The sequence below is a fragment of the Anabrus simplex genome, chromosome 2, assembly GCF_040414725.1.
Source record: "Anabrus simplex isolate iqAnaSimp1 chromosome 2, ASM4041472v1, whole genome shotgun sequence".
NCBI lineage: Eukaryota > Metazoa > Arthropoda > Insecta > Orthoptera > Tettigoniidae > Anabrus > Anabrus simplex.
The window spans coordinates 121,508,457-121,536,381 of NC_090266.1; the positions used below are offsets into that span (position 1 = coordinate 121,508,457).

At 40.8% G+C, this 27,925-nt stretch overlaps 1 protein-coding gene across 4 annotated transcripts in view; it reads right to left on the reverse strand.

The window, feature by feature from the left end:
• Positions 1-27,925, reverse strand: part of Spec2 (CDC42 small effector protein Spec2) — a 485,439-nt gene that overhangs the window by 154,953 nt on the left and 302,561 nt on the right. Inside the window, exon 1 of one of the 4 annotated variants that reach the window (XM_067140345.2) lies at positions 26,085-26,236. The exons of the other annotated variants lie outside the window; for them this stretch is intronic. The gene's annotated coding sequence lies outside the window, so the exon portion shown is untranslated. Of the gene's footprint in view, positions 1-26,084; positions 26,237-27,925 lie in introns of those variants that run through there. 4 annotated transcript variants of the gene reach the window in all.

Genomic DNA, 27,925 nt, shown 5'->3' on the forward strand with positions numbered 1-27,925 from the left:
TCAGTCCTAGCCCTTTACTATTTCATCGTCTCCGAAACAACTAGCTGAACGTTTATGGCCATGGCCGGTCGTCACTCGTGACAATTGGTTCAAACAACAAAGACGCACACGTGACAAAGAGGTCTTTGAGCAATACACGAAACTTAGGAAAAAAGTCACGCAGCTCATTAGAAACAGTAAATATCAGTACTTTCAGTAGTTATCAGCAAATAATTGAATCCAAACCGGCAAGAAGCTGCCGCTGACGAGCATATCTCCATTTCTCTAGATACGGTACGTTAAATAATTGCTTTTTTCAGTCTAAAATAGGACCTGTTCTATTACATGATTACCCCAGAAGCTTCACATGTCCTGTGCGCGACCCGTTCTCTTTCCACACCGTCAGCGCAAATCATATTAAACGTGTGCTTTATGTACTCAATTACTTCCGACGTGATCGACAATTATGGTACCTATACAAAAATAATTTAAACATCGTCGGGGCTGTACTGTCAATACCTAAATATTCGACTACTGCCTGACCTATGGAGTATTCCCTAACTTTAGGAAAAAAAGCCCCAACAAGACCTGTCCCGAAAATGTACTACCTTGGATTACCATCAGATTACCTCCTATTCTTCACTCTCCCACCCCTCTCACTCGAAATTCTGATTCATGCACAAATCACTGAATACCTGTCTCGTAGCTATCAGCTTGCATTCGGGAGATAGAGATTCGAACCCTACTATCGGCAGAACTGAAGATAGTTTTCCGTGGTTTCCCGTCTTCAAGCCATGCAAATGCTGAGGCTGTGCCGTAAGTAAGGCCACGGTCGCTTCCCTCCCTCCCCTGGCCCTTTCCTATCCCATCGTCGCCTTATTATATATCTGCGTCGGTGCGACGTATAGCAAATTTAAAAAATAACTGAATACCTCACTCAGAATTCCCTCCTTGACCCTTTTCAATCTGGCTTTAGAAAAGCACATAGCACCGCGACAGCGTTACTGCGAACTACAGGTGGTACCAGACATGCAACAGACTAACGGTATGTGAATTTAGCGACGCTACTAGTTCTAAGAGTGCCTTTGACACAGCCCTGAGATACTACTATACAAACTCCGAAGTCTCAACCTGAATGTGTCATCTGTCAAGTTTCCTTAATTCCTACGTCACTGGCCACCGTCGACGAACATCAGTGGGAACTATATACTCAGGATGGCATAACAAGTCGATAGTGTCCCGCAGGGGACGGTTTTGGGCGCCATCTTTATGTGTCATTAATGTGAACGACGTACGGGATGCATTAAAATGCAGGAAATACCACATCTATGCATGTATTCCGGAGACAGTGGGTTTGAATACCACAGTCGGTAGCCCTGCAGGTGGTTTTCAGTAGTTTCTCATTTTAATGCCAGGCAAATGTACCTTAAGGCCATAGCCACTATCTTCATACCCTAGCCCTTTTCCAACCCTCTGTTGCGAAAACTTTCGATGTGTTAGTGCGACGTTAAACAAGTAGCATAATAATATCTATGCAGATGATCCACCTATTTATTGTCACTTATCCACAAGACTTACATGTAGCCATTTGCAGAACACATTTTGAATTATGACGACTCTGGGACTACACCAAAAAGAACAACTTTGTTCATAAATCCTAACAAAACTCAAACTATAATATTTGGTACCAGAAGAAACCAGAACTCTTTAAAAAGTTGATACGCACCCTCAATTCTGTCAAACAATACTGCCGTGCCCTATTGTAACCCGTAAGAAAAATTAGGTGATACAATGCCAGACTATATTGGACGGAGCAAGTGACAAATACAAGCCGTAAAACTCAGAAATACATTTCTATAAACAGATGTTCTATTTCCAAAACATCTTAAAATTTAATTGGTACAATCCCTATTATTATCTGTTCTAGAGTACTGCGACATAGTACTTAACGGACATCTTAAGCCAGCAATATGATATTCAAACGCAGTTTAAACACCTGTATTGCATTTACATTTAAGCTGCGATTTAATTCTTACATTTAATCTTATTATAGGGAGTTTTCATGGCTTTGCGTGCACGGCCGTCGCAGTCTCCACACGTTGCCCCTTCTGCATGGAGCTCTAAATCCAGGCGGACCGAAATACCTTCCTTCACACTTCAATTACAGTACTACTTCTCAGATCATAAATGCAATATACGCTCTAGCTCTCTATACCACTGTCACTTCAGTGCTTACAATTAGTCAATGTCGCTAGGCTGTGGAATATCCTCCCAGTGAAAATTAGAGATTTAAGATGGAATGCTGAAATCACTAGCCGAGTAGGTGTGAAGGAGTGTGTGAATGAGCATGTTTACATGAAAATTAAATATATTTTTGCTAGTTATAGGTTTATACGGCAATTTTCTTTATTATTCTTATTATTACTAGTACTGTTATTCTTATAATTTTTGTGATAGTCATTTACATAGTTATGATGTAAATTATATAAGTATAATTATGTACATCACTATCTCCATTTCTGCGATTAGTACTACTATTTTATTTTATTTACTCATGGTTTGTTGTCATTGTTACTGTCGGTATTGCGTAATTGTATAATTTTAATGTTGTCGCTAAGTATAAGAGAGGGGCCACAAGCCCTAACTTCACCATGAATCAAAATTTTATCTATATAAATAATTTTAAATATTTTTAATGTTTATTTTTAACGTGTAAATTTCATTTTTATTAGCATACTCTCTTCAGTTTCTATTATAGTGTTCCTTTTAGTTGTTTAATGAGAAGTGTTTTATTACTCGTCATATTTTTCAATTAATGCATTTATACAGATTACCTATATTGACTGGTAAATACGGTATCCGGGCTTTCTAAGTTAAAAACAAACTCTTACGTTACGAAGACAATACTGGAAAATAAGTTTTCTATGATTACTCTTAAGAATATGACGCAACAAAAATCATAGTTGTTAATATAAGAGAGCAATAGTCCAAGCTAACAGCTACACGCCTGAAACTGCTTAGCCAGCTATAATGGAGGAAGTTAAGGGAGGAGTTGGAGAGTTTGAGGGAGATTATTATGATTCTCTCAGAGGACAGGAAGGAAAGTGGGCTTCCTTCAAACAATGTACAGTAGGTGTAAAAGAGGGATGGGATGGAAAGAGGGGAATTGCAGAAGACAGGTGGTCTAATGTTTTAAGGGGAAGGAGATTGCAGGCTCAGGGCTCCATTCAGGATCAGAATTCAGGACGGGTGTCTGTGAGAAATCGGTACGAGTCACTGCAGGTAGAACAGAGGGAAGTTGAGGAACAGGGAACTGTCGCTGAGAAGTGTGGAAGTAGAAGAAAGGGAAAAGGTAGGAAAGGGAAATCCGGAGTAGTGTATAGGAAAAGACAGGCGGAACTGGGTCATGCGATGGAGAAAAGGGAGGAGGAAGTAGCTTCTGCAGCTGTCAGGAAAGGTAGGACAGACCAAGAGGGCAGGGGATCAAAGGGGATCAAATGAGGTGGGTAGGGTTGAGGCTCTGGTCATGGGGGATTCCACTGTTAGACATGTCGGGAAAGTGTGTGGAGGAAAGGGTACCAGGGTAGTGTGTTATCCAGGAATTAGGTTAAGGCAGATATTGAGGAACGTAGAAGAGAAGGACGAGGGAAAGGTGGTAGTGTTTCACATTCGTACTAACAACGTAAGACAAGCAGGTATAAGTACCAACATAGTTAGGGATGTGTGGGACCTGGTAAATGCAGCACGGGTGAAGTTTAAGGAAGCGGAGATTGTTATCAGTGGAATACTGTGTAGGAGGGATGCTGACTGGAAGGTGATTGGGGATTTAAATGAGACTAGGGAGTGGGTATGTGGGAAACCGGGAGTGAGATTTCTAGATCCTATTGGGTGGGTAGGAGAGGGATCTGCGCTCACATGCCCTCCACTTAAACCGCAGTGGTACGTATAAGTTAGGAAATTTGTTTAGAAGGGTTATAGGGAGGTACATTCAGGGAAACAGGGAGGCCTAGGAAGCGGTGATAAGGGATCAGGGTACTGGAAATGAAGTAGGGATGGCATAAAAATGTTAGTGCTGAACTGCAGAAGTATTGGAAAGAAAGGAATAGAATTAAGTAATTTAATAGATATATACTTACTAGATGTTGTAATAGGAGTTGAATCATGGCAGAAAAATGATATACTGGATGCAGAAATTCTCACGGAACTTGAGTGTGTATCGTAGATAGGATAGGAATGATAGGAGGAGTATTCATTCTGGTGAAAAAATTTGTAAGTTACGAAAAAGATAAAGATGACAAACATGAAATTGTAGGTGTAAGGCTCATCTCTAAAGATAATAGGCAGATGGATGTCTTTGGATTGTACAGATCGGGAAAGGGTAGCGTTGACGCTGATTCAGAATTATTTGGTAAGATAATCAGCTATGTGGGAAACGATAAGGAAAGGAACGTGATTGTAACGGGTGACCTCAATTTACCAAATGTCAATTGGGGAGGTAATGCGAACGACAGGAAGCATGAACAACAAATGGCAAATAAGTTAATATGGGAAGGGCATCTGATTCAGAAAGTGATGGAACCAACTAGAGGGAAGAATATTCTGGATGTGGTGCTAGTAAAACCAGCTGATTTCTATAGAGAAACCGAAGTAATAGATGGTATTAATGATCACGAAGCTGTTTTTGTGGTAGTTAAAAATAAATGTGAAAGAAAGGAAGGTATTAAAATTAGGACTATAAGGCAATACCATATGGCTGATAAAACAGGCATGAGGGAGTTTTTAAAAAGAAACTATGATCGGTGGAAAACGGTAAATAAAAATGTAAACAGACTCTGGGATGGGTTTAAAGCAATTGTTGAGGAATGTGAAAATAGGTTTGCACCCTTAAAGGTGGTAAGAAATGGTGAAGATGCACTATATTATAACAGAGAAGTAAAGAGACTAAGAAGGAGGTGCAGGTTGGAAAGAAATAACTAGAAATGGCTGTGGAAGTAAGGAGAAATTCAAGGAACTTATTAGGAAATTGAATCTAGCAAAGAAGTCAGCTAAGGATAACATGATGGCAAGCATAATTGGTGGTCATACAAATTTTAGTGAACAATGGAAGAGTACGTATAGGTACATTAAGACAGAAACAGGATCCTAGGAGGATATTCCAGGAATCATTAATGAACAAGGGGAGTGTGTACGCGAGGATCTTCAAAAGGCAGAAGTATTCAGTCAGCAGTATGAAAAGATTGTTGGTTACAAGGATAATGTCCAGATAGAGGAGGTGACAAATACTAATGAAGTATTAAAATTTACCTATGACAACAATGATATTTACAGTAAGACACAAAATTTGAAAACTAGAAACCCAGCTGGAATTGAGAAGGTTTCGGGGGATATACTAAAGACGTTGGGTTGGGATATAGTACCATATCTGAAGTAATTTGATTATTGTTTGCATGAAGGCGCTATACTAAATGAATGGAGAGTTGCTATAGTAGCCCCTGTGTATAAAGGAAAGGGTGATAGATATAAAGCTGACTTTTGTTTGCTGTTTGCTTTACGTCGCACCGACACAGATAGGTCTTATGGCGACGATGGGACAGAAAAGGCCTAGGAATGGGAAGGAAGCGACCGTGACCTTAATTAAGATACAGGTCCAGCATTTGCCTGGTATGAAAATGGGAAACTACGAAAGAAAAAGCTGAAAATTATAGGCCAGTCAGTTTGACAGGCATTGCATGTAAGCATTATTTCTGATTATTATAGCGTAAGACATGTTTGCGAAATTAATAACTGGTTTGACAGAAGGCAGTTTGGGTTTAGGAAATGTTATTCCACTGAAGATATCCTGGATTCAGGAGGTCAATTGGACTGTATCGCGATTGACCTACCTAAGGCATTTGATTGGGTAGATCATGGGAGACTACTGGCAAAAATGAGTTCAACTGGATTTGACAAATGAGTGACTGAATGAGTGGCTATGTTTCTAGAAAATAGAACTCAGAGAATTATAGTAGGCGAAGCTTTATCTGACCCTGTAATAATTAAGAGGAGAATTCCTCAAGGTGGTACTATTGGGCCTTTATGTTTTCTTATATATATCAATGATATAAAGAAGTGGAATAAGAGATAAGACCTTTTTCAGATGATGTTATTCCGTACAGAGTAGTAAATAAGTTATAAGATTGTGAAAAATGAAGAAATGACCTGGATAATATCGACAATGTAGGCAATGGTATGATGATAAACGGGGTTATAAGTCAGGTTGTGAGTTTCACAAATAGGAAAAGTCCTCTCAGTTTTAATTACAGCGTTGATGGGGTGAAAGTTCCCTTTGCGGCTCATTGTGAGTACCTAGGTCTTAATATAAGGAAATATCTTCATTGGGGTTATCACATAAATATGATTGTAAGAGAAGGGTACAGATCTCTGCACATGGTTATGAGCGTATTTAGGGGTTGTAGGAAGGATATAAAGGAGAGAGCATATACGTCTCTGGTAAGGCCCCAACTAGAGTATGGCTCAAGTGTCACCAGGATTACTTGATTAAAGAACTGGAAAAAATCCAAAGAAAAGTAGCTTGATTTGTTCTGGGTGATTTCCGACAAAAGAGTAGCGTTACAAAAATGTTGCAAAGTTTGGGCTGGGAAGACTTGGGAGAAAGGAGACGGGCTGCTCGACTAAGTGGTATGTTCTTAGCTGTCAGTGGAGAGATGGCGTGGAATGGCATCAGTACACGAATAAGATTGAGTGGTGTCTTTAAAAGTAAGAATGATCACAATATGAATATAAAGTTGGAATTCAAGAGGACAAATTGGGGCAAATATTCGTTTATAGGCAGGGGAGTTAGGAATTGGAATAACTTACCAAGGGAAATGTTCAATAAATTTCCTATTTCTTTGCAATCATTTAAGAAAAGGCTAGGAAAACAACAGATAGGGAATCTGCCACCTGGGCGACTGCCCTAAATGCAGGTAAGTAGTGACTGATTGTTATCCATCCCTGATTGGCGTTCTACTATGGTGGTATTCGAAGTTGAACAGAAGTTACACTTACTTATAGGGTCAGGCTGAAAGGTTTAGCTTAGTTTGTGTATTCCATCTGAATTAGCCCAATAGTATATTGGTTTAAATAAGGCTCAAAATTGGTAGATTTACTGGTTTTGACTGAGCGAGATGGCTACACGGTTCGAGGCGTGTCGTCTTTAGCTTCAATTCTGGAGATAGTGGGGTTCGAACCCCACTGTCGACGGAACTGAACATTGTTTATCGTGGTTTCCCACTTTCACACCAGGCAAATCGTAATTAGAGCCACGGTGACTTCCTTCCCAATCATAGCCTTGTCCTATACCATCGTCACTATGAGACCTACCTTATTGGGTGCGCTGTAAAACAACTGTTAAAAAAATCCAGGAAATTAGCAGTTAATCGGATGTTCAACAAATGATGCCGTTATCAGCTGTAGCCATCCTCACTTTGGCCTATAACAGGTGGTATGTCCGCAGAATGGAAGGGAAGCAAGACTGCTCGAGGTGAGAAACCTCAGAGCACTCGTGAATTCAAACAGCAAGCAAGCTTAGAGTTTTATGCGACCGATTATACACTCATGACTGATTAATTCACTTAAAGGTTAGCGATGTACATGTTACAAGCACCATAATTATACTACGTATTTTAATAGAATTCCAGTTGTCAGTAAAGTGAGAGCTAGGAACTATGTGTTGTTGGTTTCAGGTAAGAGTTGAAGTAGTGCACAAAGAGAACAGTAAAATGCGTTTGTGTTTATTACTAGTGAGATTTGTTCAACCTAGAGCACTATACGTTCCACCAATCTACCAATATGGGGCTGGCATATTTGGGCACCTTCAAATACCACCAGAATGAGCCGTGATCGAATCCCTTAAACCTTAGTTAAGAGGGCCAGTGTTACCCCATCTGAACTACACAACCCAGCTGTCGCTATTTATTGATGCTGGAAGAAAAATACTGCATCAGACTGCAACCACGGCATACCAGATGTACCGAATATAATGTGATGCTTATTACACAAAGCTTTCGATACTGATTGGTATAGGCTATCTCTATTCTGAAAATGTTATGATACTAGACAGCTTCAAATATTCCTTCTAGAATAAGTAGGAAGAAACACGTACATGAAAAGCGTCAGATGTTTCATTTTCATTATTCCTAACAAGGAAATAAAAGTTGTTAGACGTGCATACTTTTTACCTCGTCTCGTGGCCTTCACCTCGTACGCCGATGTAAAATTGTTCTAGACGGACCGTAATGAAATACTACGAGTAGTTGTATGAATGAGCGCGTACGCACGTCTACTACATCACAGCACTTACGTAATTGGATATCCAAGTAACTGTACTGTCACTCCACAAAGTTGATATACTGTAATTAGGTGCATCTCCTCAATTCAAGGCACACATTCAAAACTTCTGATGCTACTCACGCAGTTTCCTGAGTGAAACACTAGTTCGACCATGCCATCCTATACGAACATATCGCACGTATCTTACGATTAGTCAAACAGCAATCTTCCTATCAAAATGTGGCGCCATAAACTATTCGTTTAGAAATCGTATAGTAGTTAGCAGGACATAAAATCAACATCTTTCTAACTATCCATCTATGATATTAGATTGGAATAATCGGCCCTCTTCAGGTTATGCGCTACGGTAAGCTGACAACACTTTAAATGTAGTTCTAAACAAGCCTTCCCATATTATTACGTAAAGATGCCACCTCGAGGGATCACCATGGGCTATGTAAGAACTTTTACAGTTATTGCAGGGAAGTTTATTTGGTTTCGAAAGCTGAAAGGAAAGTGGATTAAATTACAGAAGCGCAAGGTAAGGTGATGAGTCAAGGGGAAATGCAGCTAAATAAGTATTCCAAAAAAGTAAAAACTGCTTCTACACGAGAAGGATGATTATTATGATGAGTGTTTTTAAAAAGGGGCCTAACATCTCAGTCATCGGCCCCTAATGGTACGAAATGAGACGAAATGTAGTGACACTTTAAAAGTCCAAAATCATCCACTGACCTGAATTCAATACGTGATTACGGAGAATGAACGGGTGAATATGAATTTAAAACCATCAGTGGATCCGACCCGCAATGCCCCACATTCCCAGAGAGTATCGCAAAACAATAGTATTACTGACCAAGGGACTGCTTATATATTGTAGTTGCTTTACGTCGCACCGACACAGATAGGCCTTATGGCGACGATGGGAGAGGGAAGAGCTAGGAGTGGGAAGGAAGCGGCCGTGGTCTTAAGGTACAGCCCCAGCATTTGCCTTGTGTGAAAATGGGAAACCACGGAAAACCACCTTCAGGGCTGCCGACAGTGGGTTTCGAACCTACTGTCTCCCGAATACTGGATACTGGCCGCACTTAAGCGGCTGCAGCTATCGAGTCGGTAGGACTGCTTATAAAGCACAATCCTGAATCGATGATGCTTGTTGTCTAAAGGGGTCCAAAATCCAGGTCATAGTCCCCTTATAATGCTACTTATAGCTAGTAAAGTAGAACCACGGTGTTATGTTGCGGTACTAATCGAAAGTAGCGTAGACTCGCGGTATTCCACACATAATGGTACTACTCACAGGTAATGTAATACGCGCATGTAACGCAGACCTGTGGTGTTTCTCACATTGCGGCGCCACTTATAGGCAACGCAAACCTAAGGCGTTCCTTACATAGGTGTAGGGGAGACCGGGGCTAGTTGTTACAGGGGCAGGTTGTTACAAACATCTTTTTGAAAAAACCAATAGGAGCAGCGCACCCCTCTCCATATAATGTGTTGACCTTGCCGTCCCTCACAATCCAAGGGAGTCGCAGGCTGCGTGTGGATCTGTGAAATTTTTAAAATGGAAAAGTTTATTTTTGCTGTGTGTTTAGGCAGCGTCTTGCACCTTTCCGATCTTTAACCACGTGATCAAATATACAGGTAAACAGATTTTTTCTGTTTGTGATTTAAACCCTCAGACATAAGCCTTAGTTTTCTAATGTAATATAATTCTATCTTTCCTCTGTGATTAACTGTAACACAAAATATGATATGGCGGCTACTGGGGCTAGTTGTTACTTACCACGCGGGGCACGTTGATACATGTAACGATTCTTCGTGGAACAAGCCTGGTTCAAGTATATCCACAGTTACCATTAGCACAGATAGTCTCAAATTACCAGAAACATTAGAAGATGGAAATTCAGCATTACGGCATGTTTGCGACATAAATAATTTTAGAGGGGCATTTTTTCATATTTTTTGTCTTCACTGTAGGCTACGTGAATAAACTTCAGCTCAGACCATTATAAACTAGTAGAGTATTGGTTTAAAATGATGTTAATTAGGTCATAGGGGCAGGTGATAACCTATGATATTAATTGTATGTACGGTCAGTTCTAAGCCATAAGCCTGGTTGGATCCTCAACAACTCCGCCATCAGCTGTCATGGATGGCCTAGGCATCACTGAAGAGGCGTACAAGGGAAATGAGGAGTGAGGTAGTTTACCGTTGTTTTCCTCACCGAGCCAGGAGTCACAAACATATCAGTCTGCCAAGCCCACTGAAATGCATGCACCAACTGACCTGATGAGCAACATTTTCACACCATTCATAGCAGGGACTGGATGCATAAGGAATGACATTACTAGCATCGCTCATACCTAAGTCACTTTCTTATTGTCAAAGCCAAGGATAAGACTGAACAGATAATTATGTTATATTTAATGAATGGGCTAAACATATTTTGAATTTAAAATGAAAATTATAAATATTTATCATATTTTCAGTGACATTTTACTCTATGTAACAAAGTGCCCCTCGCATGTAACAACCTGCCCCGCTGTGGGGGATGTTGTTACAGAATACCTAATCTGATAATAATGCATCTTATTGACAAATGAGTGCATGTTCTAGAATTTTTTTTTTTTTTTTTTTTTTTTTTTTTGCTAGGGGCTTTACGTCGCTCCGACACAGATAGGTCTTATGGCGACGTCTAGAATTTTTCAACTGCTATTCTTATGATAAAAGTTTGTTCCTTCTATCAGAAAAATTGATATTTCATTTACTATTCACCTTAAAATTTAAAAAAATGAAAACCAAAAATTGTAACAACATGCCCCGGTCTCCCCTACTAATCACAGGGACTCTTACTATCCCGTGGTGTTCCTCACATAGTGGGTACTAATCAAAGGCAACGCCCAGACCCATTATGTTTCTAACATAATGGTACTAATTTTAGGCAACGTAAGCCCGTGGTGTTCCGCATGTAGTGGTACTAATCACGGGTACTGTAAATCCCATCCTGATTCACACACTGTTGCTACTAATCACAAACCTATTGTTTACGTAACATAGTGATACTACTCGTAAGCGAAGGCGACCCATGGTGTTAGCTGCGTGATGGTACTAATTACAAGTAGTCTCATGGTTCTAATTCGATCATTCCTTGGTCGCCTCTTTTAATCGCCTCTTACGACAGGCAGGGGTGTATTCTTCATCTGCGGCCTCCCCCCCCCCTCACAGGGGTGTGGGTGTTTGGTCCGCGAGAGCTATTTTATTTCGCTCAAGTCCACCGACAAGCCGGTTAGGACCCCCCCCCCCTATCCGCCACCTGGGAGGCGCCACGTGGGAGTATCACCTTTCCCCCTGCTACGCTGGCGTAGTAGGTTCGTGGTACACGAGAAGGAATTTTTAATTTAAAAAAATGGCAATGGTCATGGACAGGTGTGAGAGATCCAGACTTAAACGATGTGCAGATTGCTTAAGGACGATATTGACAATTTTCGGACGATGAGATAACTCCCGAGTAACTTCTGGGTTACTTTGAAGACCGTCGCCTGTATCTACTGTTCCCAGTTTTCCAGAGTAATCTTCATTCGTGTAAAATAAAACTCTTACCTTCAAATTTCGCAAAACACAACGGCACTGCCTTCAAACACTTCTCATACGTATGTGCAGTATTTACCTCCATTTTTTAGTAGAAAGTGATGCCTATGTGCTCGGTAATGGAAATAAGAGAGCACACAATTTCTACCAATCACAACCAAACTACTACAGAGAAGCATAGTCATCTACCTTGCAATGGTTACAAAATAGTCTATGCTTAAAACAGTATTACGGAATACCAAACGATCAAAAACATACATACATACATACATACATACATATCTTCACTATAGACTGTTATGCCTTTCAGCGTTCAGCGTGCAAGCCTCTGAATTTACTAATATCACACCCTTCCACTAATCACAATCTTCTATTTGTAACTAGTTCTGTGGCCTCGTTTAGTTCTATATCTCTTATCTTTAAATTGTTGGAACATGAGTTTAACCATCGTCGTCTTGGTGTCCCTCTACTTCTCTTGCCCTCCATAAAAGAGTCCATTATTTTCCTAGGTAACCTATCCTCCATTCGCCTCACATGATCTCACCATCGAAGCCGGTTTATGCGTACAGCTTCATCCATCGAGTTCATTCCTAACTTAGCCTTTACTTTCTCATTCAGAGCACCCTCCTGCTATTGTTCCCACCTGTTTGTACCAGCAATCATTCTCACTGCTTTCATGGCTGTTACTTCTAACTTATGAATAAGATATCCTAAGTCCATCCAGCTTTCGCTCCCGTAAAGCAAAGTTGGTCTGAAAACAGACCGATGTAAAGATAGTTTCAGCCGGGAGCTGACGTCCTTCTTACAGAATACTGTTGATCACAACTGCGAGCTCACTGCATTACCTTTACTGCATCTTGATTCAATCTCACTATATTACCATCCTGGGAGAACACACAACCTATATACTTGAAATTATCTACCTGTTCCAGCTTTGTATTCTGGTATTCAATTATATTGGATTTCTTACCTACTGATACCATTTTAGAAGGGCTAATTTTCATACCATACTCACTGCACCTATTTTCAAGTTCCAAGATATTAGACTGCAGGCTTTCGGCACAATCTGCCATTAAGACAGGTCGTCAGCATACGCCAGACTGCATGTAAAAAAACATGTCAGAAACGCCCATGACCTTTTAGATAATCAGGGGGCACAAATCTGCTTGCGCCGATTACACATCTAGCATGCTAACTGTATACACTACGTAGTGTGAGAGGGATAATAGAGTAGAGGGGGTTTAGTAAGCCCCCGTGGCAGTTTCCCGGTAACGAGCATACTGTACGTACACAACTCCCACATGAACAAAAGTTGAGTGTACCGGTACTGTAGGAAAGGACACGGGAAGAGTCTGTGTGTTCCAGTCCTAGTTCTTTGTCAGCGAGTACGGGTGTGATGGTTACGTCTCAAAACTCACGAGTTTCAAAACTCACGGGCTAAAGTTAGTTACAAATAGTATCAAAACTCACGATTACAAACTAGTTGCTAAAGTGAACATTCTAATGAGTCTCAAAATTCACGACTCCGGACAGCTGGTTCTTGCGATGACCGTATGAGGGATGAGGTGCGCGGTGACTCACGCTTCCCTTACGACAGGCTGAGGATACTGTGGATGTCATTCTGTCACCCCAACCCACAGGGGAAAGATGATGGCTGGTGAATTAAAGAGACCGAGTTGTATTATTATTATTATTATTATTATTATTATTATTGAAATGTTGTGCTGTTGTCTTAAAGCTAATATAATGCATTTTTTACCTTTCACATATATTTATAATAATAACGTGTGGCCTCCCGGGAGGTCTGGTGCAGGTCTTTAGAGTTGACGCCGTATAGGCGACCTGCACGTCTGTGAGGATAAGGCCCTTCCTAAGATGAAGTCTAATGCTGAAGGCGGCACGAACAAGCAGTCCCCGAGCCATAGGAATTAACTAATGAAAGTTAACATCTCTGACCCGACCGGAAACTGAACCCGGGACCTCCTGGACCCCATGAACCAAAGGCCAGCATGCTAACAATGTATGCATGCAGCCGGACGACATAAAATTAAATTAGGTGTATTCCCCGCTGCTAGTTAAAACAAACTGCCAGTTGGTAGTACTGCGACTCAGGTTCCATTATGCGACCAGAAGGCGGCATTTACTTGAATAAGGAATTTCATTTAGAAATATTTAAGATCAAAACAGTTAATTCACTCATTTAGTTTCCATACTTGGAGATTCATTTGGAAAAAGGAGTATTTCTATTTTTCGTAAGAGTTCATCTATTCGCTTATTTCAATAGATCATCTTACCTGACAAACTTAAACCGAAAAATATTATTCATGACGCATCCGGTTATTCTGTGCGATATAACTGAATGATATTTGAAATTCATTCGATTATTTAAATTTATTATTCATTCGATTATTGAAATAATATGATGGAAGTTATTCTATTATTAAAAGTATTCCAATATCCCATCACTGTTAGGGTGGTCATTCATCCATTCAAAGAAGAACTAGCCCTGCTCGTGAGTTTTGAGACTGGCCCAGGTAGAGAAACCTGTTCTTACTAATCCTCTTCCTGGAATTCGTGAGTTTTGAAACTCGTGAATTTTGAGACTCGTGAGTTTTGAGACGACATGGGTGTGATACTGTGTCTACGTTTCAACTAACCCGCCACCCCGCCCCGGCAACCGGTTCTATAGAATCCTATGACAGGTCAGTATAAAATTCCTTTCTGGGTAAAACATAAGGAGAATATGAAGAAAGGTGGTTTATTTACAGTTTCTCAGAACGGAGTAAAACGAATAGACTTCTCGAAGAAACTCACTTGACATTTAAAGCAAGATCGCCATACGGATCATGTTTACCACTTCTGAATGGAGAAAGGGTTCTATGGTTTTAACTATACTGATAGTAGTTTAGAATGAAACATGACTTAAATTATAAGATTATTTTCATAAATAGAAATGAAGGCACGGAATGTCATTCACTTCCATGGAAACCGGGGTTACAAAATTACAGAATTACAGGCGGGGCTGGAATTCTAACTGCGTCTGCTTAATTCCTCGAATTCGTAGACTGGGCGTTCGTATTTGCCCCAACCCAAACATCTTCACGTCCACACCCCACATAATCAACAACCACTTAAGTATGCAATAGTGAATACATCCCTCCACATAGGGTTGGCGTGAGTATAGGCATCCGTCCGTAAAACAGGGCCAAGCCCACATGTGCGACACTGTTCCCAGCCGCAACCCTTCCAGGGTATGGGATAAGCGGCAGAAGAACAAGACTTACATTTCATCAAATAATCATCTACAGAAGTGATCTATACTTCATAACAATCTACCCAGAAAGTGTTATATTTTAACGCAATAATAATAATAATAATAATAATAATAATAATAATAATAATAATAATAATAATATAATTAATTTCGTGTGGCTATTTCTAGCCGAGTGCAGCCCTTGTAAGGCAGACCCTCCAATGAGGGTGGGCGGCATCTGCCATTTGTAGGTAACTGCGTGTTATTGTGGTAGAGGATAGTGTTGTGTGTGGTGTGTGAGTTGCAGGGATGTTGGGGACAGCACGAACACCCAGCCCCCGGGCCACTGGAATTAACCAATTAAGGTTAAAATCCCCGACCCGGCCGGGAATCGAACGCGGGACCCTCTGAACCGAATGCCAGTACGCTGACCATTCAGACAACGAGTCGGACAATAATAATAATAATAATAATAATAATAATAATCGTATGGCCTCGGCTACCATGTGCAGACATTTCAATTTGACGCCATCTCGCTGTCTGCTCGTCAATTTCAACGTTCTATTTTACTCTAAATAAAATAAAATAAAATCTAAACCTTATAGCAGTGTTAGTGAGAATGGTGCGTTCTGCTTCAGAACAACCAGTCACAAACCTACGAAATGGTAGATTATTTTAAATGGTAAGACATTCGTGGCAGTACTGGAAAATGATAAAATCATGTACAAACGGGCTAGAGGGGATTTAGAGAAGATGCACCCGAGTTGCCAGTGCAAAGTTCCATAGCATTAACATGAATATAAAGCATTAACATGAATATAAAAAGTGTTTCAAGAGATCAATTTGCGGCTGGGCGATTGATGGGGCACCGGACGTACGAGAAATTTAAAATGAAACGCAATATTAAATAACACTGATGTCATTTGGCACTAAAAATGAGAGCAGATGTAGAAGTACAATGAATGCGCAACATTTCAGCGGCTAATGTGATGAATGGCTGCTGATAAGTATCACCTTCCGGCCGCTTGTGTCAGCACGCCACCGCACTGCGCTCGAGCAGTCTGCTTCTCCTTCGTTATCAATGACTCACACTCACGTGCCAGACACTTGCTAGAATTTAGGACAACACAACACGCAAGTCAAAACCAAGAGTGCGTAGTCGTTTACGTGAATCTTCCCATAAATGAAAAATCTCCTGAATCATTCGACGGGTTCAACAATTTCACGGAGACTAGGTCTAAGCTGTATCGACTAGCAGGGGTAGGTCAAATAATGTTCATCTGTTTCATAAAAACGCACATTATACTCATCTACCTGCCTTCTTAGAGTCTGCACGACAGTCGACGATAACACTGGAAATCCAACATCGATCGTTAATTCATTTTTCGGCAGTTAAAGCAGCCGTCCTGGATGTGAATATTTATTGTGCTTTCACCACTTGCTCCAGTACCTTATTTCGGGTCCTAGAAAATCTATCTAAATCCTAGTACTACGAGATGTTACCAACACCCTAGGCTAATAAAAATTGAATGTCATAGGGCAGTATTTACACAACTGCAAGAGACTGATAAAAATGTACCAAGAACCCAATATGAACTAACACGTTACAACGGGAACCATCTTCGAAATTTGCGTAAACAACATTCTCTTTTCTATGTCGTTCTCTAACTAATCAAAAGCCTGAATACTACCCTATAGTTACGCCACCCTTGCCGAGATTATGAACATGAATTTAAAATATTCCAATAAACACTACCAATCCAGGATATTCTCGGTGGATAATGGACGTTAAAAATCAAATTTCCTTCAACAGTTCCCTTTCTTGTATGTATTGTGAAGCTCGATTTCTTGCATATTCACGAAAGTCTGGATGCTTACAAACACAAATATCCCTCCAGTTTGCACGCACTTCTAGGTCAATGAAATTGCCGCCCCGAAAGTCCTATAACGTCCCCTAAGGGCACAGGAAGAAAAACCGTTCTGTATTCACATTTTCTGTCTTTTGTTTCGTTTCCTAAGAGCAAAAATCAGGTTACGGTATGTAACAGTCTACGAACAAGCTACACGAAGTATCTTGGCGGATTTTCCATCAAGAAGAACGAGGAGAAATTGAGTTGCGTTTGGAATTTAATGCCCAACGTCTTCAAGTGTTATCCTGATTCCACCTCTCACACCCACAATGGAAGATAAATTGTGTTTATTTTCATTTCCGAACTAAAAAATGTTCACAGAAATGCTAATATTACCGATCCCTATAATTATTTATTTTAAGTCAATGAACTTGCATTACATTAAGAACTATACATTTAAACTGGTTGCTGTTTCGGGGTTGTTTAACATATGCAGATAAGTTCGAACAACGGCCCCGGGTTCGATTCCCGCCTGGGTCAGGTATATTTACCTAGATCAGAGGGCTGGTCCGAGGTCCACTCGGACTACGTGAGAATAACTGATAAAATTACCTGACGGTGAGATAGTGGCCCTGGTCTAGGAAGACAAGAATAATGGCGAGAGGATTTGCCGAGCTGACTAGTCACCTCGTTATCTGCATTCCTTCAAACTGAGAAGCGGTCGCTTGGTAGGCAAAAGACCATCACGCCTGTAGCGACATGGGGTTTGTTTTGTTTGTTTAGATCATAGTGGAGTATTCAGTGAGAAGTTCCATGACATAAGTAGTGTCACGATAACGATATCATGGAATCCAAACAAACACTGCTAATCTGCCCAGAAATGCCTGAAACTCAACTTCGAAGACCTGATTCAAACCAACTGAGAATTTGCGGAAATAGAAGTGAGAAAAAGAAACTTCGAAGAAAGGACAAAAATAGCAGAAAATCTAATCAAAGGACATTGACATTTTAGTTTTTTTTTAAGTGGTTCAGTCGGTAAACGCTGGGTTGCTGAACCATAGTGGGCAGGTCCGATCCTAGCTCAGTCCAGTGGTATTTACAGAAGCTCATATACGTCACCACCGTGTCGATAGATTTATTGGTACGAAAAAGAACTCCTACGGGACAAATGCTGCCGGCACCCCAGGGTCTCTGAAAATCCTTAAAAGTAGTAGGTGGAAAAACAAATATGATTCTTGAAGCGGAAATGACTGGATATAGTCAAGGGGGGGGGGGATATCATACCGAATATTAAAACTTGTTTTTCACTTCATTTAATAATATATTATCTTTTTGTGTCAAAAATATTGAAGTGGCTGTAATAGATCATACACTATAGACATATTTATTACTTCACTGTTATGAGTGTTATGACATGCATAAGATTGAAATTGTCAAATAAAGTGGTGTCTGTATAATACAGTACAACCCACCGTATAAGCCACGGGCGCTTTCTTCACTAGCATAAAGTACAAATAAACACAGAGCAATGTAGATGGGCACGTCAGGCTACCAGATTTCGCAAGCATCATACACGGAACTATCGAGCAAGATATATGCCCCCTTACAAGTAACAATAGCGCCAATTCAAGGACAATTTTGGGCTCCGTTAATGAAACTGGGGAATAATAATAATAATAATAATAATAATAATAATAATAATAATAATAATAATAATAATAATGCATTGAAAATCACAAGTGTTCAGCACTCCATTTTGAATATTTTAGGTCCGAAATGTAGTATTTTTAGTTATTTTGTAGGTAATATTGGTAATAATTACTCATATGAAGTAGGAGGGTGTATTCATGATAGCCACCTTTGTTTCCACAGGCGTTACGGGATAGACTGGTCACGAACTTTACAGGAAAGCACGGAACTTGCAGTAGGTGAGGAAAGCATGGAAGTTACAATGCAAAGCATGCATGTTACAACAAAGTATGGATGTTACAACAAAGTATGGATGTTAGAAATTGTGTTTATGTTATTGATGAAAGTCAATATAGTTTTATAGGTTATGGTATGGTGTTGAGAAGAACAATGATCTGGGGACAAGCGAAGGGGGTCTGGGGGCGCAAGCCCCCAAGTTATAGCCTCGAAGCGGCTTTAGGCCTCTAGTTTGCACTGCAAGCACCATTGGTCTGGACTGGTTAGGGTAGGGCCTGGACTAGACCATTTGTCTGGATAGAACCGTCATACGGGGAGAAGCAATCGAATCTAGAGGCCTAAGGCCGCTTCGCGGCTCTAACCTGCGGCTTACACCCCCAGACCCACTTTGCTTGTCCCCAAATCATTGCTCTTCTGAACAGCATACCATAACCTATGAAAATACATTGCCATATATCAATAACATAAACACCACCACTTGTAACTTCCATTATTTACGTTGCAACTTCCATGCTTTCCTCATCTACTGTAAGTTACATGCTTTGCTCTGAAGTCAAAGTGACCAGTCTCTCCCATAACACCTCTGGAAACAAAAGCTATGATAAATTCATCCTCCTACTTCATTATAAGTAATTATTACCAATATTACACATAAAATCACTAAAAATCCTACATTTCGGGAACTGAAAATATTCAAAATGGGAGTACTGAACACGTGTGTAATGTCCAATGCAATATTATTATTTCCAGTCCCCTCCTTTACCACTGCCAAATTTTGGAATGTATCATAAAGCTATTTTTTTTACAAGTTGCTTTACTTCGCACCGACACAGATAGGTCTAATGGCGACGATAGGACGGGGGGGGGGGGCTAGGAGTAGGAAGGAAGTAGCCGTGGCCTCAATTAAGGTACAGCCCCAGCATTTGCCTGGTGTGAAAATGGGAAACCACGGAAAGGCATCTTCAGGGCTGCTGAGTGGGGTTCGAACCCACTATCTCCCGAAAACTGGATACTGGCCGCACTTAAGCGACTGCAGCTATCCAGTTCGGTCATAAAGTTATTTCAAGCTATTCTCATTTTATTTCCAAAACTATTATCAACTGACATGTGACACTTTACTAAAAAGAACGCCGAGCTGTAGGGCAAGAGTGGTGTTACCTACGGAACAGTTGGCAGAAGAATTCAACGCGAATATTGTCGATGTATCTTTTGTTCATTCCTCCCCCCACCCCTCCCACCCCGGACTTTATATCGTTGGCTAGCATGCTGTTGCACGGTAATTAGCTTCATATTATTGTACCCTAATACATGTAAATTCATTGCAAATTACAGTAATAAGTCAAGGACTGTTTTGGTGTAGTCATGCAAAGCAGCCAGAAATGAGTGAAACTGATGTGTTCAAAATAGTCCAAAATTTCACTCTGAAACGTAATAAAAAGTTATTTTTGTAGTCTGCGTAAACCCACCTCAAAAGATTAAAAATAGTCACCGAGATTGGGATGAGAAGAACAAACCCTACCGAGAAACAATAAGATTCCGGCTTGACTCTCCAGTAAGGAGGAGTTGATGTCTCAGCATACAGTAAGTAGTGTACGTATGTATCATCGTATGGTACGTATAAAGTCAGCCTGTAATACTGACTACACCGCGTGGTAAAATGGCGTATGGCTTTTAGTGCCGGGAGTGTCCCGAGGACAAGTTCCGCGTGGTTACAATTAAACTTTCCCTACTTAACCTAATCTAGACAGGGTACTAATTACAGTACGAGTGGCAAACACTATAGGAATAACGTACAGATTATGGACTGACTTGCGTAGTTCATCATATCCGAAAGACAGGGTTTATCAACCGATATGAAGAGAAACATATCGAGAGAGGTATCGGGTATACCCAAGGATATTCTTCGTGCAGCAATTTATCCTACGCTTTCAACCCATCCTGGACGCAGATGGGCGCCATTTCGAGCACATTCTGTAGTGTTACAGCCGCTACATTCACAAAAGCCAGGAATGCTGTGTCATATGGCAACGTATTAAACGTGTTTCATTGAAATTTTTTATTCATTATTTCTCTTCCGCACGTCCTTAAACAAATTTCACATTACGTTTCCTGTTTATCCGATCGCTCGTATTTCACACTGAGACAGTCAAGTAGGTAAAGTTGTAACTGATTATAGTGATAGGGTCTAACATCTAGATCATCTGCCCCAGGTAAAGTTGAACTGAAACCATACAGTATATCAGCATATCACACAAAGCGCAGCAGATACGAGTTTATAAACGGGAAGACAGTGCAGAATAGCAATTTGAAAAGCCCGTGAAGCTACAATTAGCAATTCCAAAGAAAAGGAAGAGCTCTGTTGGAGTTCTTGACGGCGACTGCAGATTTCTGGCTTATCAACCAAGAATCCTGACTGAATTAAGTTAAATGAATTTTTGTGACACTCCATCATCGTCGCATTGGGAACAGGTTTAAATTACTTTGTCGAAAAGAATAAATCAGTTACGAACCAGTTTCTTAAGGACTAGAAGAGTAGATTCCGTTTCAAAGTGACACAATGCGGTGGCTCTCACAACATGCACGACCATTGGAAGGGAAGTAGAAAAGTCGCTCGATATTCATTTCATTTAATGTGATTGAGTGTTTCGTACAATTATACGACGTCTAACGAGCTTGCACTATATAGGTACAGTCTATTCGAGTTGTGAAACATGGAAGTATATAGTCCTTCCTTCCCTGCTTAGCTGGTTGCGTCATAACATTGCTTTGAAGTAGACACTGCAATATTAACGTATCGAATAGCAGAGAAATTCACGCATGAGGACAGCTGAGTTTGACCCTCGAAAATTATTGTCACCAATAATAAAGCTATTTCTTACACTTCCTTCAGAGAGCTCGTGGAGGGCGTTACATTATTAGCCAATATTCTCGTACATATTTATCAATCATAAAACTGGGAAGCGATGATCTGAAGACAGGTTACCGCGAAATATTGTTGTGCTGACCACCCTACCCTTGCTCTTTTCAAAAACAATGTTACTATTACATTTTCTCTTTCACTTTTAGAGTTATATGTTAATCGATTAATAAATAAACGTTTTTAAAACTGTAGAAATTACAATTCCCTTCGTTTTATATTGAGATTAATACGAGTTATTTTAACGCTGACAGTTTTTTCCGCTTCACATAGGTCTAAGTGACCCGCAAACTACGTTTTCTCTCAAACTTTTGTTTTCATGAGCATTGCGAACAGTCAAAGAATTACTTTGAAGAAAAAGTTTTCATTACCGAGCAAAGTGGCCGCGCGTGTTAACGCGCTGCGGCTAAGGAGCCAAGCTCTGCATTCGGGAGACGAGAGGATTCGAACCCCACTCTCGGCTGTCCTGAAAATGGTTTTCTGTAGTTTAACATCTTTACTTCCGGGAAAATGCCGGGAGAATTCCTACACATAGGCCACAGCTGATTCCTTTCACTTCCTTACCCAATTTCATTCAACATTAATTTAATCATGATTAGCTCCTCAACTGAGGTTAATATCAGGTACTGCATTCAGCCGTAAAATACACAATCTTCTCACCTCATCCCCGACCCTGTATCAAGAAACAGCACTGAGGGATAGACACATTATTATTATTATTATTATTATTATTATTATTATTATTATTATTATAAGGGGTGGACAAACAAAAACAAAACGTTTTCATTAACTTAATTTTGATAAGTCTTGAAGATATGCTATTGTACTCAGCCACAACTCATGAACAAGGAAAGAAATAATCTTTGATTTTGCATACACATTTTTTTAAAGCCATTTGTTCGGGGCGTCGACCCTTGCGGATCTTTTGCCCCTACTGGCACCATATGATATGAACCTGCGGGTAAAGTGCAATGGCGGAAGTGTGGAGTGTTAAATAGGGAGGAAAGGAACATTAAGGACGACAGAAACGCCCAGTCCCCAAGCGAGGGATATTAATCTTTATAATTAAAAAACCCTGACACGGCCGGGAATCGGACCCGGGGCCGCCGGGTGACAGGCGGACGCGTTGCCCCCTACATCGCGGGGCTGGACTTGTATACACATAATAGTACTTCCTGTCTTAATTCAAAGAGCGTTGTGAGCGACTTAACCCGCGAGAGCCGTTGAACGCCAGGATGTAATATTGTAGAAGCTGGTTGTGATCATTACCCACATTACAGCAAATTATTGAAAACAGTCTGCTATTCAGACGCTTTGTCTTAACAAAAGTTTAAAATTTTAACGCTGCTTTCTAACATGGCTTTCAATTTAGATGACATACTTTTGGCCGCTAAGGCTGTCTGAACGAAACAGCGAGTCCAAGAAATATTGGGAACAACGTCTCTCACTTTCGCTACTATGACACTTTACTGACGAGCACATGGGCACCGTCCGCAACTCGCGCAACATTTCCAATCAATTTCATGTGCTTGCAAATATTCATTCAGAACTTTTAAAAAATGCTGTCCAGTTAAACAAGTTGGTAGTTATAATCAAATTCGTATCTGACATACGAAGAGCCTCCGTGGCTCAGACGGCAGCGCGTCGGCCTCTCACAGCTGGATAGCGTGGTTCAAATCCAGGTCACTCCATGTGAGATTTGTGCTGGAAAAAGCGGAGGCGGGACAGGTTTTTCTCCGGGTACTCCGGTTTTCCCTGTCATCTTTAATTCCAGCAACACTTTCCATTCTCATTTCATTGCATCTATCATTCATTAATAAATCACTTTGGGAGTGGCGACCCCATCTTACTAACAGCCTATATCTGCTTCATTCATTACATCCCTGACCCGGTCAACGACTGGAAAACAGGTTGTAGGTTTCATCTGACATACGAAAGCTTTGTTTGAAACATCAGTTGTCTCTTTACCCGAAGTGAATAAAACGAACTTACTTTTATTCCACCAGCAAGTTGAGATTTTACAGTATTAGCCATGTCATTACTATGGCAAGTAACTGTATCGTCTAAGAGTCGTTTTAAATCAATGTCCTTTGATCACTGTTCACAAAACATTGTTTAAACTATATCTTTTACAGCTTAGCACTCTTCGCGATATGTAGACTAACATCACATGCAGTTTCTATGGTCTTTGTAGTTGTCAAACCTACATTAGAAACAACTTTGATTTCTTTGTTACTTTTTTCTGCATATTCATGAAAAAATAGACAGGGTTACTTTTCATACTTGCGTGTTTCATTTCGATGCGCAGTTTCAATCTCGCGGGTTTCATACACTCATTCCAAAGCACTTTGCAATACACAACGAACTTATGTTTTGGTTCATCAGCATCAACAGACCAAGTACATTCTAATTCCAAATAACTTGTACCGAGCTGCAGTCGCTTAAGTGCAGCCAGTATCCAGTATTCGGGAGATAGTAGGTTCGAACCCCACTGTCGGCAGCCCTGAAAATGGTTTTCCGTGGTTTCCCATTTTCACACCAGGCAAATGCTGGGGCTGTACCTTAATTAAGGCCACGGCCGCTTCCTTCCCACTCCTAGCTCTTTCCTATCCCATCGTCGCCATAAGACCTATCTGTGTCGGTGCGACGTAAAGCAAAAAAAAAAAAAACTTGTATTCTCGAATCGTTTTCCTCAGAATTGTTAACGTTAACTCCGCTGATATCAGATTCACTAAAGAATTCTGCACTATTAACAGTACCTACATCAAGTGTATCATGACCACGTTCGCTTCTTTTCCATGCCCCGGTTCTAAGCCAGTTTCCCATTATACATAACATACACAATTCAACACAGGTCAACATGAAGTACTAACGCCCATCACATAACAAGATGTTTGAATTGTGTACAGCACATGTTTCCATATAATAAAAATAAGATTTTTGAAAAGGCAATCCCCTTTGTTGGCGAAACGAGAAGAGAGACAACAATAAAAGTTAAATAGTGCCCAACACATGTTTGCAAGTAAGAAGCTGTAGCAACAGTAATTCCCTTTCTTTGTAGGTGAGAGTAGAATAGGTAATGACATACATTTTATAAAATGTAGACTGGAAGAGGAAGACAGAAGTAAGCTGCATAGAATTTCCAAACTCCATAAAACCATGAACAGTGCTTTTAGGAAAGAAAGCTTTTGCAACATACACCCCGTTATTTTGCGGTTCTCAAATACAGTGAGATTGTTTTCGTCTTTCTGGAGTAAATGCTCGGTCCGCGGACCATAGCTTGCGAAACACTGTTCGACGCTATCCAGAATCACAAGTAATTTTTCTATGTTAAGTCTGAAAAATCTCGGGGGCATTCGCGTCTTCTCAGACCCGCACGATATTACCCTTTAAGGTGAATAAACGAAAGCGATCCCCTTGAAAGTAAAATGATGGTCCCTAGAACACTAGAGCAAGATCACAGAAAGTGAATAGAGATTATTGACCATATAAAATCCCTTCCACTGTGTACCAATTCACAGATCGAACAAGCGCCATTCGGCAAACGATCGATCATGATTATTTAATGGCGCAACCAAACCACCATGAGTGCGACAAACGCTCTCTATTTACAACAGGCTGTGACGCAAGTGTTATCTCTGCATTCTAACACCATTAACAACACTGAGCAAGACTCATTAACAGTGATACAGTTACAAATCAGGACAGAAGTTCTTGTAAAATTACACAAATTGCCCACAATATAAATCCAAATAACGCGTGCGGGGAATTCAAGAATTCACCAATACTAAGACGATAACAAGTGTAGGATGCACTTTGTAAATCGAAAAAGAAACTATAGAGTTGTCAATCTTCTACCTTGTTACAGAAGATAACGTAGGCGTATCTTGCTATATTTCCAGCTCAGAGATGTAGCCTTCATCCTAGACCCCTTTGCAACAAAGTCAATACTCTTCGTGCATGCGTGAAATACGAGAAGGCGGTCTTAAAAACAGTGAAGACACGCAATGCGATTTGCATCCACTTTAAGAGAAATTACTAAAATATATTTTTGTACAGGATGAGAATATAATTACGGCACCGGTACGAATAAAGAACAGTTAAATGCCTACACACTGTGAAGATCAAGCACATAAGAAAGAAATCGGACACAGTGTAATGAGAAAAATGATGCCCGAGAATGCCAGCAAATAAAAATAAAAAAAATAAAAAAAAATCTATTTTCATTCAATCACCCAAGAACTAGCCTACAACAAACCTTGTTGAGGGAAGGTGGTGCCCTTTAAAGGTGACAGTTCTTCACTCTTGTCGTGGATTACATGAACGATCTTGAGGCTAGCACTACTCACACGTCAATAATATGATCTGTCCAAATGCGCGGTTAGATGCGCTCTGGGCTTGCATACTTGCGCATCCAGACGCCAGCATCGACACTGTCGTCGGTGACGGCACATGCGCATCCAGCACATCACACGCTCACACTTCAGTGAGCGCTGCTCTCAACGAGTGACGTACAGCGAGCACCGCCACGCCGCATTGTAGTCCCCGCGTGAACCCACAAAATTCCCTGCCACCCAATAAGCTTTCCATAATGCTTTTATCTGCACGATAAATAACTCGGGCAAACCGTGAACAATCAATGATTAAGTAACCTCGGCGGCTATGATTCAGCGAGGTGAAATCTCGCCAATTCTCGCAGCAATTTCGAAAAGAAGCAAAGAGGTAACAAATTCAAATTAGTAAAATAAGGATGTGCCTGAATATGAGCTCGCGGATTCCAACGACGAAGTGTATTTATTTTATGCAGCCGGTCTAAACTGTGCATGTGAGATGATGACTGGTGGATCGAATCCAAACACGGTCGCGTAGAATTCGATTATCTCTGAACACGAGTGACTTGTGCCCACAGATTAACCAACACGTTTAACAGCCCTCATTAAGGCTTAATTCAGGCACTCCACACAATCATAAGACCGACAGAGGTTTGTGAGACGTTAAATACATTATTATTATTATTATTATTATTATTATTATTATTATTATGTCCGGCTCCATGGCTAAATGGTTAGCGTGCTGGCCTTTGGTCACAGAGTTCCCGGGTTCGATTCCCGACAGGGTCGGGAATTTTAACCATCATTGGTTAATTTCTCTGGGACAGGGTCTGGGTACATGTGTCGTCTTCATCAACATTTCATCCTCATCATGATGCCCAGGTCGCCTAAGGGCGTCAAATCGAAAGACCTGCACCTGGCGAGCCGAACATGTCCTCGGACACTCCCAGCACTTAAAGCCATACGCCATTTCATATTATTATTATTATTATTATTATTATTATTATTATTATTACAAACCAAACCCCATGGCGCAACAGCCCCGAAGGGTCATGGCCTACCAAGTGACCGCTCAGCCCAATGGCCTGCAGATTATGAGGTGTCGTGTGGTCAGCACGACGAATCCTCTCGGCTGTTATTCTTTGCTTTCTAGACCGGGGCCACCATCTCACCGTCAGATAGTTCCTCAATCGTAATCACGTAGGCTGAGTGGACCTGTAACAAGTCCTCAGATCCAGGTAAAAATCCCTAACCTGGCCGTGAATCGAACCTGACGCCTCCGGGTAAGAGGCAGGCACGCTACCCCTACACCATGAGGCCGGCATTATTATTATTATTATTTAATATTATAATTCAATGCTGTAGTAGCCTCCGCGGCTCAGGCGGCAGCGCGCCGGCCTCTCACCGATGGATACCGTACTTCAAATACTTATCACTCCATGTGAGATTTGTGCTGCACAACGCGGAGGCGGGGCAGGTTTTTCTCCAGGCACTCCGTTTTTCCTTGTCACCTTTCATTCCAGCAACACTCCAGTATAATTTCATTTCATCTGTTAGTCATTTATCATTGCCCCACATGGGTGCGACAGGCTTCGGCAGCCGGCACATTTCCTATCCTCGCCGCTAGATGGGGGCTTCATTCATTCCATTCCTGACCCGGTCGAATGACTAGAAACAGGCTGTAGATTTTCACTTCACTGCTGTACGAGATCATTTCTTCATATCCAGCCCATTAACTCAGTATGACGTAAGCTTACCATGCTTGCGA